This window comes from Alligator mississippiensis, chromosome 3, assembly GCF_030867095.1.
Source record: "Alligator mississippiensis isolate rAllMis1 chromosome 3, rAllMis1, whole genome shotgun sequence".
Lineage (NCBI taxonomy): Eukaryota > Metazoa > Chordata > Crocodylia > Alligatoridae > Alligator > Alligator mississippiensis.
Genome location: NC_081826.1, coordinates 122,102,557 through 122,122,868, shown reverse-complemented (window position 1 = coordinate 122,122,868; position 20,312 = coordinate 122,102,557). Strand labels below are relative to the sequence as shown.

The following is a 20,312-nucleotide window of genomic DNA, read 5'->3' as shown; positions in this document are numbered from 1 at the left end:
TTGAGGTTGTTTCAAACCCCTTTGTTTCATTTTGATTTCACTGTTTCGAGCTTGAAACAAGTTGAAACAGAACAGCGGGTGAAATTGCGCACAGCCCTACTAGATAATGTATGGAGGTCCCTTCCAGCCCTACTTCTCTATGATTACCATCATTTCTGTGCCGAAAGGGGTTTTTTTTTTATTATGTTGAGAGATCTCTGCAAAAAGAAACACTCTTCCCATTTGGCATTAACTGACATATGAGGAAAGACGGAGATTGTCTTCAATGCAAGGGGAGTTGAATACCTGAGTAAAAAGGGCTTTAATGGCAGCACAGAGAACATCTAGGTCTTGAGATGGAAACAAAATGGGAAGTGGCATGTTTCAATCTAACAGGCTGAGAGCAGGATAATATCCCATTAACTAAGCTTGTGCTGTTGCTCTTATAACTCACCTGCCAGCATGACTGTTTGAGACTCTGGTTTTCATTTTCCTCTGCATTTTAGGGCTGGTGTAGTACACTAGCTTGTTACCGCTGCTATTTGTAACACTGTTTCATAGCACAATGGCATTTTTTAAAGATGACAGTATTTATGAGCTGTTCCAAAGGAGCTATGTGGCTTTTAAGATGACTGCTCTAGAAAGAATTCTCTGGCTTAACAGCATCAGGAAAAGGGCAAGAGAAATACACACACTACATTCTGGTTAAGGAAATGACAAGCTCCTGTGCTGTAATATTTAACCATAGTCTCTAGCTGGGACCATTTATGAGCTGTTGCATACAGCTGTAATCACACACAGGCTCAGAAAGGCTTTCCACAAGACTCTCATTTGTTTTCACATTCGTTTTGTAAATGAGCTTGTAATGTGGTGCAAATGGTTGTGAATGGACATTAAATGAGGCTTGTATGTGGGCTGATCCTTTGCAAATATACATCCCATTACAAAAGCAAATAATCAGAAGTTAAGCTAAATAGCAGCAGCAATGAAAAAGGAGCTGTATATGCTCCTGCTTTACAGATCCAGAGTTCTGAAATGTGGGTTTCCTGTTTAAACTGTTTTCCCCCTGGCCTCAACTTCTTTCTCCATAATAAGCTTACAATATATTTTGTATTGCCAAGGATACTTTGAACAGAAGACACTGTGCTCCAGCAATCAGTTTTTCCACAGGAAGCCATTCCAAGAACCTGTCCCACACTACAGTATTCATATGTAGTTCTTGTCTGACACTAGACAGTCTATTTCAAAGGGATATATCCAGCTGGTGCACTAGCTACTATTTGCAAGCTAAGGAAAGTTGTATTGCCTCTCCACAGCATAGGATAGTTATCTGGGTTTCTTGCCTGTGACTGTTGCTAAGCAGTAGCATTTTTCTTTGTAGGGTGTAATGGAGTGCATCAGGAAACAGCCTGTAGGATGCAAAGCAGAAATTCAGGTTAACAAACCATTTCTAATGCACTCATGAGCCCCAAGGCTATACCAGCTGAAGTGAATGGCAAGAAACACCCATTGACTTTAATGGGAAGAGGATGACTTAGCCATTCAAGCAATTATAGGAGCACATAATTCTGACCTTTTTTGTGAAGCTTTGTGAAGAGCACTTTGAGTACATGCAGTTTGAGCAGTTTTTGAGCACTCCAAGAGCAATTCCATGCTGAGGTTGAGTTTTAAAGTTTGGGCATCTTGCATCTGATGCTCTCCTTACACCCAGCTACTTCATACCATAAAGTAGCAAGAATCTGGCCCTAACTGGCTGACTAAGAATTCCCACATCTTAGCTGACAGAAAACTTGCAACTTCCAACCTCCCCCAGGCATGAAGGGGCAGGGCAGAGCATCTCTGCTCTTTTCTTGCTCTTTTCTGGAAGAGGGGCTCCGCACTGCTCTAACTTATGGTAGCAAGAGAGAGTTAGCCATGTTAGTCTGAAATTAGGCAGAAGGCAAGGCAGCATGGCTCCTTATAGACTGAAGGCAGGACATCATCTGATGAAGTGAGCTCTTGCTCACAAGAGGTTGTGCATCTCTGACTCAGTCTATGGGGTGCATTTTTACCTTACCTTCTACCTGACTTCGGACTAATACAGGTAACTACTTCTCTCATTTTATGGACTAACTCATTCAGAGAGGCATGAGCTTTTGTAAACTACAGCTTACTTTGACAGATGCTATGAATGGACTTAAAGAGAACACGGGTACCAAATAGAAAGGAATAAGGTTGTTGAAATACAAAGGATAGGGAAAGGGGAAGGAAAGGAGGGGGTGATGTTGAGAGAAGAGAAAGTGAGGATCAAAGGGAATACATAAAGTGGTTAAACTGTTGAGGTCATAGGGATTATAAAAGGTCATTGAAATAATAGGATAAAAATCTAGAGTCTTTGTTGAGACCATTATTTAACACAATCCAGTCTGTGGATGATTCTTGTTCCTCAATCTCACGTTCAAGTTGGTTTTTAAATTTTTTTTGTTTTAAGAACAGTTACTCTGATCTCAGTGATGGAATGACCGGGGAAGTTAAAACATCTTTTGTATTCTTTTGGCTTTTGTATCCTTCTGGAATTGATGTCAGATCAGTGTCCATTTGTACTTTCACGTAGGGAATGTCCAATCTAGACAGCAGAAGAGCACTGTAAGTAGGTGATGGCATTATGCCAGTGGTAGAAGGGCAGGTAGAGGAACAGATGTTATAATAATGTTATAATCCATGTTGTTTGGTTCAGTGATTATGTGACCCGTGTTGATGAGGGGTGCTAGTAGGCGTTAGGTAGTCTGATGCTGGAGAGACATTGTTTGCTATCTGTAAGCCTGGACAGGTGTAGACATTCAGGATAAATTAGAATCAAAGAAGTAGGGTCGGAAGGGACCTTGTAGATCTTCAAGTCCGACCCCCTGCCTGGGCAGGAGGAAAACTGGGCTTAAATGACCCCAGCCAGGTAGGCATCGAGTCACTTCTTAAAGACCCCCAGGGTAGGAGCCAGCACCACTTCCCTTGGAAGTTGGTTCTAGATCCTAGCCGCCGACTGTGAAGTAGTTCTTACGGATGTCTAATCTAAACCTACTCTCCAACAACTTGTGGCCGTTATTCCTTGTTATCCCAGGGGGCGCTGGGGGAAACAAGGTCTCCCCCAAACCCTTCTGGTCCCCCCTAGTGAGTTTATAGATGGTCACCAGGTCCCCCCTCAGACTTCTCTTCTGAAGGCTGAACAGGTTCAGGTCCCTGCTGTCCCCAGATCATGTGGGTGGCCCTCCTCTGGACCCTCTCAATGTTGTCCACATCACTCCTGAAGTGGGGTGCCCAAAACTGGACACAGTACTCCAGCTGCGGCCTGACCAGTGTCATGTAGAGGGGAAGGATCACCTACTTGAGATGCACCTGTGGATGCACGATAGGGTGTGGTTAGCCCTGCCGACCATGGTGGCCTCGCATTGTCAGTCCATGTTCATCTTGGAGTCAATGATGACTCCAAGATCCCTTTCTGCCTCCGTGCTCTCAAGAAAGGAGTTTCCCATCTTATAAGTGTGCTGCCGGTTACTACTGCCCAAGTGCAGCACCCTGAACTTGTCCATATTGAAACGCATCTTGTTTTTGTTAGCCCACCCTTGCAACCTATCCAGGTCTTTCTGCAGTCTTTCCCTCCCTGCTAACGTGCCCACCTCTCCCCAAATTTTGGTATCATCAGCAAATTTGAACAGGTTGCTTTTCACCCTGTTGTCCAAATCGCTGATAAAGAAATTGAACACTGTGGGCCCAAGGACCGAGCCCTGGAGGACTCCGCTGCCAACTTCCCCCCAGGTCGAATATGACCCGTCCACCACCACCCTCTGAGTATGACCCTTCAGCCAATTAGCAATCCATCTGACTGTGTAGGCATTGATGCCACAGTTGCCTAGTTTTTTAATGAGGATGGGGTGGTCGATAGTGTCAAAGGCCTTGCTGAAGTCCAGAAAGACTACATCCACGGCGACACCTGCATCCAATGCTTTTGTGACCTAATTGTAAAAGGCAATCAGGTTGGTCTGACATGACCTGCCCCTAATGAAACCATGCTGGTTGCCCTTGGGCATCATCCCCAATGCTGGCCCATCACAGATGTGTTCCTTGATAATCTTCTCAAAGAGTTTCCCCAGGATTGAGGTAAGACTGACGAGCCTATAGTTGCCTGGGCCTTCCCTCCTCCCTTTCTTAAAGATGGGGACCACATTGGCTATCTTCCAATCATCTGGCACCTGGCCTGAGCACCACGAGCGCTCATAAAGCCATGCCAAGGGCCCAGCCATAACCCCTGCTAGCTCCCTCAACATCCTGGGGTGGAGAACATCTGGACCTGCTGACTTGAATATGTCCAGCCCCTCCAGAATCACTCTAACCCGGTCCTCCTCAACTTTAGGTCTTGAGGCGTTCCCCTCGAGTCCGTCTTGAAACACGGTGGCAGAGTCCCGGTCCCTGCACAAGAAAATGGAAGTGAAGAATTTGTTAAAGAGGTCTGCCTTCTCCTCTGGCGCAACCACCAGATTGCCCAGCGCATCTTGCAGGGGCCCCACATTTCCCAGCGCCTTCTTCATCCTCCCTATATATTTGAAAAAGGACTTTTTATTATCTTTGATCTTGGACGTCAGTCCTAGCTCTATGTCCGCCTTAGCTTTCCTAACAGCCCCCCTACAGGCCCGAGCAGTGGAGGTATACTCTTCTTTGGAGATAGCCCCCCCTTCCACCGGGTGTACACCGACTTTTTGTCAACCAGGCATTCCCAGAATTAGGTTTAGTTGCTTATAGTGTAGCATTTTAGTAGGCCTTAATACTTCCCAATACAATACTTAATTAAGTATTAGCATAGGAGAAGTAGTATGGGACATAAACCAGAACTAAGTCCCCCAGTGCGAATATATGATGAAGATGTTACTAATGTACCTGAGGTATACCAGGGGAATGAAAGGTCAGCTGCAGAGGATGTGGGCTTCATGGTCTGTCATAAATATATAGGCATATTGGGACCAGCACAGAGCTATCTTGGGCCAGGCCAAGCAGTGCTGCACTGTGTGGGGGACACAGGCAAAGGGAGCCTGAGGACCCAGAGCAACCTATAAGTAGTCAGGGAGTCCAGACAAGGGCAATCAGAAGTGGTGCCCCAAGACATGTTGGACTAAGTCTATCACCCTGGTAAGGGGGCTCAGCCCACACCAAGGCATTGGTGCCCTGCCTGGCCAATGAGCCTGAGTGATTGGAGTTTAGTGCTTTTGAGTTTCCTTCAAGTCCTTTAAAGAAAAGGCACAGGTACTGCCCCACATGAGTCCAATCCTCATGCAGCACCAGGAAGGGAGCAAACCAAGTAGAAATTTGACTCATCATCAAGATCTGACAACAACACCCGAGTGGAAAAAGGTGGGGTATACAGGAGGAAGAAACCCACAGAAGCACAACACAGACCTGACTGCCAAGCAACCACAGGTACCACCTCCCCATAATGAAATACTCAGCTTATAGGAACAGCAAGTTGTGGTAGGCAAGAGGAGGAAAGTGCCCTGCTACCAGGTAAAAAAAAAACAGATGCACCTCTCAGCAGCAGCTTTCCGGACATGAACCTGTCACAGGAGAGTTTTAAGGTGGGATTTGAGGGAGACTAAGGAGATAGCTTGGCAGATGTTTATAAGGGGCAAACAAGGGACAGCATAAAAAAAACCCCATGAAGACAACAAGGGGGAGCCGGAGAAGGTGGGCAAAGGCTCAGTCCTGAGTGAGAGATCATAAGAAGGGTGCGGATAGGCATAAATGGGCTTTGGAAGTGAAAGCAAGTAGTTTATGTTTGGTGTGATAGACAAGAAGCAGCCAGGGGTTGGGTCTGGGGTGGGTCTTTCCCAGCTGTGCCTGCTGAAGCAATTCCATTTTGTAAAAAGAATTGCATTCCTTGGGCTACAAGGAGGATATCATGCATTCAATTTTTTCATGAAAAACAGTGGAAAGTATTTGGCCCAAGGAAATGGGAAAATGTCTGAAATCTCAAACTTCCACGAGTCTGAAAAACAACTGTTCTCTCACCACCACTCTTCTCTTTATAGTCTTCAAAGGAAAAAGAAAGTTTACTATTATGTTTTACCATTGGACTGGGATTTGAAAGTCCTGGGTTTAAGAACTGGTTCTGCCATAGGCACTGCGAGTCCCTGAATTTCTCTGAGTTTCTGTTCTCTATCTGTAAAAATGGAAATTAAGTTCTCTTTATCCATCATACGTCTTGTCTATTTAGTTTGGGACCTTCTCCTATTGTGTGCCTGTATGTTAGGGCCATGAACATGAGGAGGCCTTCTGGAAACTACTGTAGTGCAAATATTAGTGTTGCATGATCTGCACTGAATTTTAAGTAACAGTACCAAGAAGCTTGGAGTTGGGAAATGCAACAATCTACTGAGCCAGCCATATTGAAGATGAATCAGTTCTTTTCAAATTTCTTAGTTATTATGGTTTTCTTTTTTACTTAAAGAAAAACCTGGGAGAGTTGAAGAACTAACAGAAAACCCGTTTCTTTGCAACATCTCTGACTCTGTGGCATTGGTGACACGTAGTGGGTGCGGGTGTACGTGCACCCCACCATGACACTGCCGGCAGTGTCTGTGGATGGTCACCGACCACTGGTCAGTGCTCACTACCCACCCCTCCCCCCTGGTGCGGACAGCGCTGCAGCTGCCTGTGGCAGCTCCCCAGTTGCCTCCATCATGCTCCCACCACCGCCTGTGGGAGTTCGCCATGCCTAGCCAGCCTCCAGGGGCACACGGTGTTCATGCTCTGTAATAAATCAGAGAAAAGTTATGCTACTTGTGGCCCACAACAGGGTTTCTGCCTGAGACCTTGGCTCCGGACAGCACTTAAGCATGTGCTTAAGTCACTTGGATTCCTGACTTATTCAGAAGTTTGAAGGCCTCCTGAGTAGGAATGCTTTCCTGGATCAGCATGAGGGGTGGTGGTGACATGAAAAGGAGCTTAGCAGCAGATTTTGCTTCTTCTGAACATGAGCAAAATGTGACTTTATCTGCCATCATCTAATGCCTGCTACTGACTATAGCATACCTCCTAGCTGATGCTATTTCCCTAATTTGTAGAGTTGATGAGTTATCTGTGTCCAATTTGGAATGGTGTCTCAACTGCTGTGGAAGGTTTCCCCCCCCCCCCCCCCCCACTATTTTTACAAATGGTGTAATAATCTAAATAACTCATCTATACTAATACAGGTCAGACATCAATGATATTAATAGCATGTATAATGGAGGAATGGTAGACAGATGTTCAAGTTAAGATTGAGATAGGACATCTACAATACAAGTGCCTGCTTTAAATTACTTTAAAATTTGGAATAATTTTTTTCCAGGCTCAAATATGACATGATTAGTCTCAGTTGATGAATTTTTTTGCTTGAATGTTAATATTTTATTTTTTGGTTGGTTGTAAAATAGAACATTTTATTTTCTTCTTTCCAGATTCTCATTTGTTCTTGGATAACGCAAGAACAGCTTTTGTTGTTCAAAATCAAATTTGGTAAGTGATTAGTCCTTAATAAAGGCTGTAGCTTTGCAGATGCAAGATGCTGAATTTAAAATGTGCTACAGTGCATTAGTTTGGTAGTGTCCAGATCATCATGAAAATAAAAAGCCAGTTGACTTTGATTATTTAGTTTGATGTTTAATTAATGTTTTTCATGACATTTTTTTCAAATGATTTTGCTAAATCAATTAGAGCAGTTGCCATTAGTGATCACTTTAGTCCAGGTGGTAAGACAGTTCTCTCAGTATAATGCTATTTTTCCATGTTCATAATTTAAAAAAAACAAAAACAAAAAAAACTCAATTTTTGATCTGACACTTGATTTTTGGCAACCTGTCTGAAGATGGACTTTTAAAAAAAAATAACTCTGGGAAACAGGGAGCTAGGGAATATTAGCTTCTTCCCTGCGTACATCCAAGAGTAAAATCTATTAATATCTTTTGAATAGACTAGTCATTCATTCTGAAAAGAGCTACAGCAAAAGTGGCTGATACTTGAAATCTGAAACTTGGCTTAGAATATGTGCCCTGATCCAAAGCCTAGTGATATTAATGGAAAGATTCCAGTTACCTTCAGCCATGGCTCAGGACTACAGTCTCTAACGTGGTAGTTGCCTTTTCATGTTTGAAACAAAAATTATTTGATTCAAAGACATGATGTTTTAACAACGTCTTTGTTCATGTCCAGACATTGGCATGTTATGCGCTTACATGTTCTGAGCCTGCATGTTCATTCTCTATGCAGAAGTAGTGTGTATTATTACTGCATGTAGTATTACTGGAATAGACGTTTATAGTGACAGAGATATTGCTTTGCAGAAAGGAAATAAGCTATAGTGGCACTGTCTATATCAGAGATTGTGCCAATTTACTTCTACTTGTAAAACAACTATACAACTCTAAACCAGTGGTGCCCAACCTTTTGGCCCTTTTCTTGCTTATTATTATGGTTGTGAAATGTATACCATAAAACGTATACAAGACACAACATTGCAGCTCTACATATTGATGCTATTATGGAAACCCTAATTTTTTGCATTTACTGGCTCACTGATTTAAACCAAGTAGCCTTAATGTTCAATTAAAATAGGTCTCTCTACTTATTACAATAAGTATGCATGAAATAAACAGAGTTTAAATTTAGGAAGCCCTAAAAAATATTCATTTACTTTTTGATAAATACACTTACTAATGCACCTAGAAAATGGAGAAGATTGAGTCTTTCAAGATAAACCATTGTGCTACATCCAGTAAGCAAATATCAAAGGCAGCTCAAATGAGGCATCTTAGTTCATACCTTTTCCACAGAGAAATGTTTAACTTAAACTGATCAATATTAGGGAAGAGGACGCAGGCATTATAAAGAGGCCCCTACCTAAGTTCCAGTAATGTTATTAGGCACAGATTTTTTTTACCGGACAAAAACTGTATAGTTGGGAGGAATATAGATAAGCTTTCAGGTACCAAATGCCCTTCCCCAGGTCTCTGAGAAGAAAAAAAAAAAAGCAGACACAGCTTGAGCTAAACTGTAGATAGTCTGTTCCTTTAACATTTTTTCCTGAACCATCACAGCTACATCACCCCAATACTACCACAGTAATGCTACCATAATAAGCATCTCTAACTTGATATTGAGACACTGCCGTTATAACAACTATATCACACCCTTCTCCCCCTTGTTAACATATTCTATAGAATCATTAATAATCAATGGTGGTCATTTCAGATTTTCACAACATGAGTAAAGAAAACCATCTTTTTATTATTTATGTCTTAGAAAATTGGCATTCTTCTGTAGCATTTTACACATTTGTAATGCAAATGATACAGTTTATGATTTTGGAGAGTAATTGCAAGTGATCAAACTGAGATAAATTCTAGCTCTTACCTTCATCATTTTTTGATTACAGAAAAATAATAGAGCAATCTTCTGTGGCAAAGAACTTAGAAAGACCCCAACAGGTCAGAATGTTTTGACGCTATGAATCCTTATTCGAAATCTCTGGGTTTATCTTGTGAATCATATGTAGGTGGTTGAACATAGTGCTAATATTGTATGGTACCCACGACACCCTTAAAAGGATCTCACAACATCCTGGTTGGGAATTACTGCCATAGACTAACTTTGGATTTAAAATGGGGTTTGAAAGGAAGATGCCTGCTCTAATTAAGAAAGTAATGAAACATTGTTTTAAGTATTTAGTTTTAATATAAATATACAGGTTTGTAGCTACCTGGATGGAATTTGAAAGAAAGAGCATGTAACAGGGTGCTAGGGACTCCTGTTAGTTCAAATGAGAAGCTGCAGCAGGGATGTCCACAGGTAGGGGAAGACTGCACATTATGGGCTGGCTGCAGGGGAGTAGGCAGCCAGGGACCCATAGGTTGCAAAGGCCTATTGTGGGGCTAGCTGCCTAGCAGTAGGGGAGTAGAGCAGAGCCATGGTTAGGCAGCAAAGGCACTGGCAGTAAGCTGCCCTGGAGGCAGAGGGGCGCACTTGTGGCCAGTCAAGGGAGAGCACCTGACCAGAAGAGGAGAAGCCAGGGGATATAAGCCTGAGCTCTGGAGGCAGAGTGGCAATGCAGCCCTGAACATGGCAGGGAAAAGAGCCCCTGCTAACTCAGGCTGGTGAGGACAGACAGCTGCAAGCCATGGCAGGTACTCATGAGGCTGAGAGAGCCAGGTTAAGTGGGAACGTGGCTTGGCAATAGGATGATGGCCCAGAAGGAAAGTGTTTGAGTTTAAAGTGGTTGCTTGGGTTTTTGTTCTAGTTTATGCTGGAGGACTGGATATGGTTGGAGGGGTGGAAAAAGGAGGCCACAGGGGTGTCTGAGTGGCATGCTAAGTTTTGAGCACAAGACAAAAATCAGGCTGAGGCCAAGAAGGCCAGGGCCTGAACTTGACAGTAGGGTGACAAAAGTGGCCTGAGGCCAAGAGGTCTGGAGTCTGAGCCCAGAGAGGGCAATGCAGATAGCCAGGGCCAACAAGAGGCTGGGACTGAAAGGCCAGGCCAAAGCCACTGGGCTGAGGCTAGCAATCGACAGCCAGAGTAACCTGTAAGCTAAGGCTAAGAAGGCCAAAGCCTATACAAGGGAGTAACTGGCAACAGAGTGATATCTGCGAGGCATGGGAGTGGCTGTAGGGGCAGAAGAAGGTCACAAATAGCCTTTAAGGCAACTGGTGTCCTGGGGCACAGACAGGGTGAGGAGGGCCCTGTTTAGTGCTTGAGGGGCAGGACTGGAATCATCAGGGTCTGGGAGGGATCCACTAGCTAAAACAGGGTAGGGCTCACTCAGGGACCCTGGGGCAGCCTCCTTTCTCCCACCAAAAACAATTCCTTCAAGGCGTGGCAAGCAAGAGGAAAAGGGAGGGTGCTGGAGGAGTCAGAGTGAGGCAGGAGCTATGCAGCCACTGGGGGCATCAAGGCTGCTCCTGGGGCCCAGTCCTGTCACACAGCACAAGTTGCAGATGGCAGAGGCAGATCCAGCAGTGCTGGAGGAGGGGAGGCAGTCATAGCCCCCTTCAGCTGTGCACCACATGTGCACTGCACTCTCTGAGCTCACTGGGTTGTCAGGGGAATTGCTGCCAGAGCCTGAGTTGGTGCAGCTCTAACCCGGGGAGAAGGCAGGATGTGAATGCTGACATACTCGCCCCACTTTCCCCTGCCACTAAATTCAGTGGCAGGCAAGAGAATTTGAGGGGTGTAAGTGGCAGCAGTGTTCATTCCCTGGGTTTCAGAGCCACACTGAATAGTCAGTGAGCTCACTGTGCATATGCTGCACAGCTAAAGATGGGTTTGGCCACATTCACCACCCCACACCCTGGATCTGTCCATGGCAGGAAGGAACACATTGTCAGAGGCACCAGGAAGTTGAGCTGTGTATAGATGTTGCAACTGCAATTTTACATGTAAAAAAGTTATCCTAATAAAGAATCAGTTTGCTTTTACAAGCATGGAGTATTTTCACGTTATTACTGAAGCCACAGCATGTGGAACAAAGGTAATGTAATGGAATTTCACTCACTTAAAAAGAACAGCATCAGAAGAAAGTTTCACCTGATTGTTGCAGTCACAAGGGAATAGCATGTCACCTGTTTTTCAGATTAAAAAAAAAAAAAAAAAAAAATCAGAGGGAAATACAATACTATTTAAGTAAACATTGTTCATGCAACATACTGCACACTCTCTGACTGTACAACAAAACAGCACATGAAACAAATTTCTTGATAGATTTAAGTGTTATTGCTTTTCACATCAACTGTAGTTTTTTTTCCTAGAGAAAAAGAAGTCCTCTTGATGAGCATTTGACAGCTAATCTATCTTCTGTCTAAGAACTCTAGAGATCATTTTATCTTGTACTTGTCAAAAAAATCCACAAGTAAATTTCATATAAAATATGAAATCTCCTCTTTACCTCTCTCCTTGCAAGAGTTAAAACATTATAGGTTGAAATCTCAATTTCTACAAAAATATATTTAAAAAATAATTGTAAACTGTTTTGGACAATGATCATGACTATATCAATAAATCAAAATGACTGCTCTAAATAAATAATTTTACTACTACTACATGTTATCACTAAAATAGTCAGAAATTAACAGATTAATTTGCTATAGCTCTGATCCTGAAAAGACTTCTGCATGCATTTAACTTTAAGATGTAAGTTGTCCCAATTAAATGACTGGACTACTCTCCTGCTTAAAGTTAAGCGCATGCAAAAATTTTATGCACCACAGCCATAAAATACCCTATTAAAAATATTCTGCAATGTGCAACAGCTAAAAAGCAAAGGAAAGAAGGACACTTCCACTTCCCTACCACTGCAGCATCAAGAAATGAGGTTAAAATTAGAGGTGCACCTCTGCCCTCTACACTGACACATATGCGTACATCAGTCCAATATCAGAGCAGCACCGATGTAACAAAAGTTAACTGTGTTGGAAATTGGCTTTTTTTGACTGATGTGGCCGATAATTTGACCAATAAATGCCCTGTGTATGTGCGCAGCCACAGAGCAGCATGTAGGTGGTGAGGAGCACACCCCAGAAGCTTGGAGAAATCCATCCAGCTGGTAAGTCTGTTGTGGTGGAAGGGGAAGGGAGAGGGACAGGAAAGGGACATGGGGCAGGCAGATTGAGGCCCCCACAGTGACAGGAGTCTGGCTGGGGCTGCCCAGTTGGGGCGGGGCAGGGCAGGGCAGGGTAGGGTGTGGGATGGAGCAACAGCTTGTCTGGGTGTCCACCCAAGGAGGGCGTGGGCTGCGTGTGCCCCTGGATCTGCATTAAGCAGAACAGGCTGCCACTGTGGGCTGGGGCTGTGCTGGGCTCTTCCCAGTGGAGGCTGGGCAGTGGCACTGGGAGGGAGGTTGGGGGGGAGGGGCTACGGCAAATTTTGGGGTGGCTGCATTCCCCCCTGTGATCCCCTGTCAGTGCCACTACAGCCTGCCCCAAGCACAGCCTGCCTCAGCCCCATGACAGGAAGAGCCCGGCAGAGCTCTGACCCAAGCCCACAGTAGCAGCCCGCCCCATGCAGATCCAGAGACACATACCCTGCCATGCCCTCCCAGGGTGCGCACAGTGACAGGAGCTGCCCCTTCTCCCTGTGCTGCCCTGGACGAGCTGTGGCTCCATCCCATGCCTTACCCCAGTTGGGCAGCACCTGCCCCAACCCCACTCCCTCCCTCACAGGGGCCTCGATCTGCCTGCCCCCACATCCCTTCCCTTCCCCTGCCCCTTCCACTTACCAGTCAGACACTGCTCTTCAAGCTGCTGGGCTGTGTATAGGAAATCAGATCAGAATCAGCCAATATGCCTGCTTAAAAATTGGCTATTGGTATCAGCCCCAAAAATCTCTATTGGTGCATTCCTAGTTAAACTATGATCCATGATGACCATGCCCTGTGCTATAGAGGATGGCAAAAAATCCTAATGGCCTGAACATCCTGTTGATCAGTTTGACCCTGAGCACATGAGCAAATCCATCCAGATGGGTACTTGATACCTTCTAATTACTCACAGGAGCACCAACACACCCCAGCTCAAGTCCCACCTCCAGCTGGGACCAACATTTGATTATTCAGAGAAAGATAACTTCTCCCATTCCCAGAAGCAAATAATGCATTCTTGGATGAGGGTAGAGGATTCTTTCTGGTCCCTTCAAGTGACAGGCAGAAATGCTGAAGCATGAAATTTCCAGAAACCTCTCACAGAAACTAACTTTCCATCCCTTCACCAGAATATCAAATAAACCCACATATGACACATACATATTACTATACCAAGTGCACCAGTAGCCTATCATATACTATACTTCCCATAAACTTATTGCTCCATCTTGAAGTAATTCAGGTTTGGTTTTTTTCAGAAGACTTTTCCAAAACTTCACTCCTCTGGTTATTAAAAAAACCTTCCCATGTCTAGTCTAAATTTGTTCAATGACCAGCTTCTATTCACAGTTGATCTTGTGCCAATTTATATTCTTTAACTGAAGCAGCCCTTCTCCCTCCCTCCTTAATGCTCAGCCCCAAGTGGATTTGTAAAAAAGGAGTCATAATGCCCTTCAAACTTCATTTTGCTAAGTGAAGCAAGCCATGCCCATACAGTAGACTTTCCATTCCAACTCTCTTGGTATCCCTCCCTACCTTTACCTGTTCCAGAAACAGGTTTCTAGCTTCTTGGTGTAGACGTCTGCTTATTTGAGTGTCCTCTCTACCACCTCTGTGTATTGTCTGTCAGGGTTTCCGTTTTACATTGATATTTGCTTTTTAAGGTTTTTTTGTTCCTTTATTCTTTCTTCTGTTTTATAAATTACTAGCCAATTGCCCATCATGAATGACAGAGTGTTTAAGGAAGTATTTACATGACCTTCCCTCCTCCCCGCACTTTGGGGCCAGCCATGTATACAGCCCTTCCGGCACCACCACTTCCTCTTCTGGCACAGTAGCTCCCTCCCCACCGCTGCTGCTGCCCCTGCCTCCTCGCACCGAGCAGCAGGGCTTCCCTCCACCTGAGGGGGTGGTAGCAGCTCCCTACCTCCCACCCACCCACCCGCCCTTCTGCCTCTGCTTCCTCCCACAGAGCAGCGGGGCTTCCCTCTACCTGAGGCAGCAGCGGTGGCAGCAGCAGCTCCCTCCCTCCCCCCGCTACCTCCGCCTCCTCCTGCAGAGCAGTGGGGCTTCCCTCTGCCAGAGGTGGTGGTGGTGGTGGTGGCTCCTCCCTCCCCCCTCCGCTCCTCTCAAGGTGCAGTGGGGCCCCTGCTTCCCTGCCTGAGGTGGCAGCAGCTCCATCCCTGCCTGAGGAGGCAGAGCCCTCACAGCCAACCACTGCCAGCCCTCTCGGCAGTGCACGCATAGTTGCCCAAAAGTGTTGCGGACACACAGACACAGATAGACCAACTAAACCCTTTATTTTATTAGAATTCTGTTCTTTGATTGCAAACCACCCTGAGCCTCTGCTGGGAAGGACAGCATATAAATCAAATAAACAGTATTGTGCTCAGATTCCTAGGTGGTGCCAAAGCATTTGAATTCTACCTGCTGACTGTGGCCCATTTTTGGAGCACTGTACAACAAGTAGGCCATAACTTGTAAAATTCATCTTCAATTGCCTGACCACAGTGCTCCTTTAGGGCTGGTTCCTCACATGAGATTTTCTTTTCTTTTCAAAAGCCTATTCCTGGGGCTCTGACCTTTCCCACCCAGCATCACTGTGTGTTAACTCTCTCCAGGGTTTGCAGACTTCTGACAGATGTATGAAAAGATCACAAACTTTTGCTAATGTAGCTATGCCAGCAAAATCCCTAGTGTTTGAGGCAGCTGTGCTGACAGAAGAGGATGTTTGCCAGCTTACCTTATGTTGTTCAGGGACATGGCGTAGCTTCACTGGCAGAAAACTTCTTATCTTGGCATACAGTGTGTTTTTTGCTCAGGGGCTCTGCCGACTCAGCTATGCCAAGATAACTGTAGCAGCAGAGGGTACGTAGCACAAACCCTTACATTGCTACTTATCAGTGTTGCTGGAATGGCTGCACAATCTAGCTGGAATCAAATTGGTCATTGATGCACATTTGCAAATACAGTAGTCAAAGTGCTGGTAGTTGCCTTCTGCACTGTAGGTAAATTGTGTCTTTGGTTCTACTAAAGTTAAACTGCAGATATCCTCCTCTTCATTGGAGGATTGATGTCCTCAATCAATATGTACTGCAGCCTCTTCTTTTCTAAGGGTAGCTATGCCAGCAGAACAAAAAGTGATTCTGCTTCACACACCCCTTATGCTATTGCCCATTGACTTGGCATTTTTTCTTCTCTTTACCTTATACATTGCTTTTCACAGTATATAAATTGGACCATGGAGCCCTCATTCTGTCTGTTTTTTCCAGAGTTCCTTTAGCCTCACCATGCTGACCTTTTCTTTAGTAGTACTTCTCTTTTTTTTTTTTCCATCATTTTTCTGGTCAGTTCAGCTACCCTTGGTATTTGAAGTTACAAGTGGGGAATCACAAGCCCCAAAGAACCTATAGTTCCTCTGAGCACCCTCATACAGCCCTGGTTTAGGTCTTGATAAGGAGTAAGAGGAAGCACACTTGACAGTTACCATGTAACAGCTGAGATGCTGTGACAGGGGGCCACTGAGAGGCCAGTTGAACATTGGCCTGCCCACCTGTCTAGGGCAGTCTGCCCTCATTCACCTTCCACATCTTGCTGTAACATTAAATTATTGTAAAGTGCAGGAGGCTGCCCATTTAATGCCCTGATGCCTGGGGCATTGTACACAGCTCTGACCTTTCTTACACCATGTCCCATGCCTTGCAGATGGCATCACCAATTGGTAACAGCTCTGGCCCAAGGCCAGGCTAAACTCTTCCCCTTGCTGAGCCTCTAGCATTCAACTCTCACAGGGCCTCATTCACACTGCCAGCTCTCAATGGGCTTCATTCATACTGCCCCTCACTGGGCAACTCTCAACCCACCACGGATCCATGCAACCCCTTAAAGCCCCACTTGGGCCCTACTCTGAGCAGCCTTTCAGGCTTTCCTACTCACACTGGCCGGCTCACATGCAGTCCTTCAGACCCTGTGGCCTTATGCCTTACAATGCGCTGAACTCAGCCACTAGCCCCTCTCCAAGCAACTTGCTCATGTTGTCACTCTTCTGGGGGCTGGTCCATGTGTAGCCCTTCAGATTGCATGGGCAACCCTACTCAACACACCCCCTGGTGCAGCCCTTGAGGCCTGCCTGTGCAGACCCTGCTCTACACCCTTCATACACAGCCCTTCAAGCATCACTGTACACCCTATTCTTTGCAGGACTCTACACATACTTCCCCCTCACTGGGGCCTTTTTCTGCCCCCTTACTGGGGCCAACTCTATGCCCCCTCACTGGGGCTTGAGGTCTTACACCCCATCAGCTCACGTGTCCACAAATGTGTCTGGCTGCACTGCCTGTCCCTGCTCTCAAATTACGCACTGGGTAGTGGGAGTTGGTGTTATAAGGTTCTCCCACCCACCTGTCACTGGGGAGGCAACTGGCCTGGAAGTTCTGGGGAACTACCCCACCATGGGCAGTCCCACCAGGCCATCCATCCCTAGCAGGGTGTAGTTTTCAATCATGCCCCAGGACCAGGAGCCTCCTGCCATCCCCATAGCTCCTGCCCTTACCTCCAAGGATGCTCTGAGCAGCAGCTGAGCTGGGTGATGTTCTTCTGGCTGCCAGCAGCAGACTGCTGGCTCAGCCCTGAGGGCCTGTGTTAAGATGGAGGCTGCTCAGCACCCTCCTCCAATCACATGGCCCTCTTGCAGCCATGTGACTGCCTCATCAGGGCTGGCCTGCACCTGCCAGCTGCCCTGCTGTCACTCTAAGCCCTTAAAGTGGCAGGCACCAAAGGTGCTGTGCCACAGATGCATTAAGTCAGAGGCAGCTGTGACACCCGGGGAAGTACAAGCTGCCACAGTGGTGATCATAGTGATGTGATCAGCCACCATTGCAGTCGCAGCTATTTTTGTGCCTCCCCCACCCCCACACACAGAAAGATTGTACCCAAGGTTACCCTCTCCTCCCAGTTATGCTACTGCATTACGTTCACACCCTATGTTAACTGTGGCCACAGGAATGCTTACCATGGAGAAGATGAGGTGTGGCAAACTCTGTTGCAGACTCACCTAGAGTAATGTGTCCAGCTTTGGGTACTGCACTTCAAAACACAGACAAATTAGGAAGCATCCAGCAGAAAGCAACAGAACTGATTAGAGGTCTAGGAAACATGCCTGACAAAGGAAAGTTGAAAGAACTGGGATTAGTCTACAGAAGAGAAGGTTGAGGGGAGATCTTATAACAACGCTTCATGGATCTGAAGACTATTATATAGAAGAGGGTGGTAGACAATTGTCTAGTGGCAGGAGACAGGACAATAGCAAAAATCTTAAGTAGTAAGAAGGGAAATTTAGGTTGGACTTTAGGAAGAATTTTCTAACTATGAGGATATTTGAACACTGGAATAGATTACCTAGAGAGGTTGTGGACTCTTCATCCACATAAGTTTTTAAAAGTAGGTTAGATAAGCACTCGGATGAGAATTTTGGCTAGGATGATCCTGCCCAGGTGCTTAGACTAGATGACCTCCTGAGGTCCCTTCCAGACTGGTTTTTCTATGATTCTAGGTCCACACTCTGTAAATTGTGAGTATGGGAATGGTTACCACAGAGAAATTGAGGCACAGTAAGCCCCTACTCCCTATTAATTGCAGGATGCACTGCACTTCTCTCTGTGGTAATTGTCACTATGCTCACAATTACCCCATGGTGGGTGCACTTACACATGCAATTAGCACAGCTGAATTCATTGCTCCTAGGCACAGTATTTAAATGTGTGCCCAGGACCACAGCACTTTGAACTGGGGCAGTGCAGCTCCAGGGAGGTTCAGGGGGTCAGCCTACCAATGTAGAGCTGCTCCATCATGGCTCAGCTGGGGCTGGCTGGGGCATGAGGGTGCTACAGGGTGGGGCTAGCTAGCGGGCATCTGCATTGTTGCACCCTCATGCCCCAGCCAGCCCCAGTCACCATTTACATATGCATTGCAGCACACTAAACTCCACTGTTGAATAGTTCTTGTGTCAGGCAGTACTATCCTATGTCAGAGTTAATTAGTTTACTGTGGCCAATAGTGCCATATGTATAGACAGAGGTGCTTTACTGTGGAGCTAACTAGTCAGCTCCACAGTAAAGTGCACATGTAGATGCATTCAGTGACAGCTAAAATGAGACACCTTGCTCCTGAATGAAACCAGGGTAAGTTGTCCAGTTTAGCTTTCACTTACCGTGGAGCAATTGCAGGCACACAGTTATCTCATCACAGCTGTTCCCTGAAAAGTCTCCCCTCTCTGTTAACTCTCTTTCATTTAATCATTTGTCTGTGCCCTCAGACTCTTGTTGGGGTCTGTTTTTTCTCCTCTCTAATTCGGTGGGAAATTACCACACCTCAGATGCACTGTCACAACTTGACATATGTCTGCAACACCCCCATGGTAATTGAAAGCTACAACGGGCAATTTATCCCTATATCATTTAGGGTTAAGGTGCCCCAGTTTAGATCTCTCTGTGGAGCAGGCTATTGTGGAACATCTGAGGTGAAGTAATTCTCCACTCCCTCTTCATTGCAGATACAGATACTGGTGGAAGAGGTGCAGGATTAAATAAATTGTCCTCTAGATCAGCATTTTTCAACCCATGGATTGTGACCCAAAAGTGGGTCACAAGTATATATGAAAGGGTTGTGAACAAACCTTAAAAATGGATCAACAAACTTAAAAAAGGGATTCCCCTTTAAAGGAGAAAAAAAGTGGGAAACCGTGCGTTTTCCCTTGCAGGATGGGAGTGAAGGGCACTGGGTCGGGACTGGCCATTGATGTTTACAAATGGGTCCTGGTACAAAAAAGGTTGATAACCACTGCTCTAGACCACAGTATCCTTGTTGTACTGCAAGTGGTGCTTCACAAGGGAAGCTGAGGGCTGGTGACACTGGTGTGTAGCTGGTGTCACACACACTGTACACAAGTAAATTAATGTATATGTGATGGCATGACATTATTGGCTTCTAGGTGGGTCTTACCAGAAAAGGCTTGGAAATTGCTGTTTTAGGATTAGATGACTCTCTCTCAACGATCACCTACAAGCTGGAATAATGCAACTAAAAAATGAACTGTTTTTATTACAGAATCTTAAGCATCTCTAAACTTGATCACAGTGCCAGACTTTTCAACTCCATTCATGTGTGTATCTGTCCCCTCTTCTGCTTCTTCGTTTTAGGTAAGACAAAAATAGCACCCCTCCCTCCCCCCAGCACACACATTTTTACATGGTTTCTTTTCAGGAAATATAACATCCCCAGCAGTCCAAGTCTTCCCAGTCTTTCTGCTTTCTCTCTCTAGGTGCAGCTTTGCATTTCTCTTAATCATTTATTTTCTTTCTGTATGTCTCCCTTTACTTGTTGCTGCCACCATGTTTCACATACACTATAACAGCATAAGAGGGTTCCTTGCTTATAAAAATTAAACTATGTTTTTTGTAACGAACACATTTACAGAGCTGCTATAACTATAACTAGGAATCCATCCATTTGCATACAGGCTAACTTCTTAGCTAATCCATCTTCCAAACAATTCCCTCACGGTGCTTCTTCCAAGTGATGCCATCATGTGAGCTAGGGTACCAAACACCCCTATGCTCCAGGTATATAGCTACACATTCCTGTTGGTCCAGAAGAATATTGACAGTGCAGTTTCATCATTCCAAACTAACTTGTAGATTTCTTTTCT

At 45.3% G+C, this 20,312-nt stretch overlaps 1 protein-coding gene and 1 long non-coding RNA gene across 5 annotated transcripts in view; one reads left to right on the top strand and one right to left on the bottom strand.

Moving 5' to 3' along the window:
* Positions 1-20,312, top strand: part of LOC102561330 (enoyl-CoA delta isomerase 2) — a 173,609-nt gene that overhangs the window by 87,875 nt on the left and 65,422 nt on the right. The gene's annotated exons all lie outside the window — the stretch shown is intronic.
* On the bottom strand, positions 5,415-17,206 carry LOC132249368 (uncharacterized). The gene is made up of 3 exons (XR_009460837.1): positions 17,160-17,206; positions 11,528-11,594; positions 5,415-6,750 (listed from the first exon to the last, which is right to left on the bottom strand). It is a non-coding gene; the product is annotated as an uncharacterized LOC132249368 (long non-coding RNA).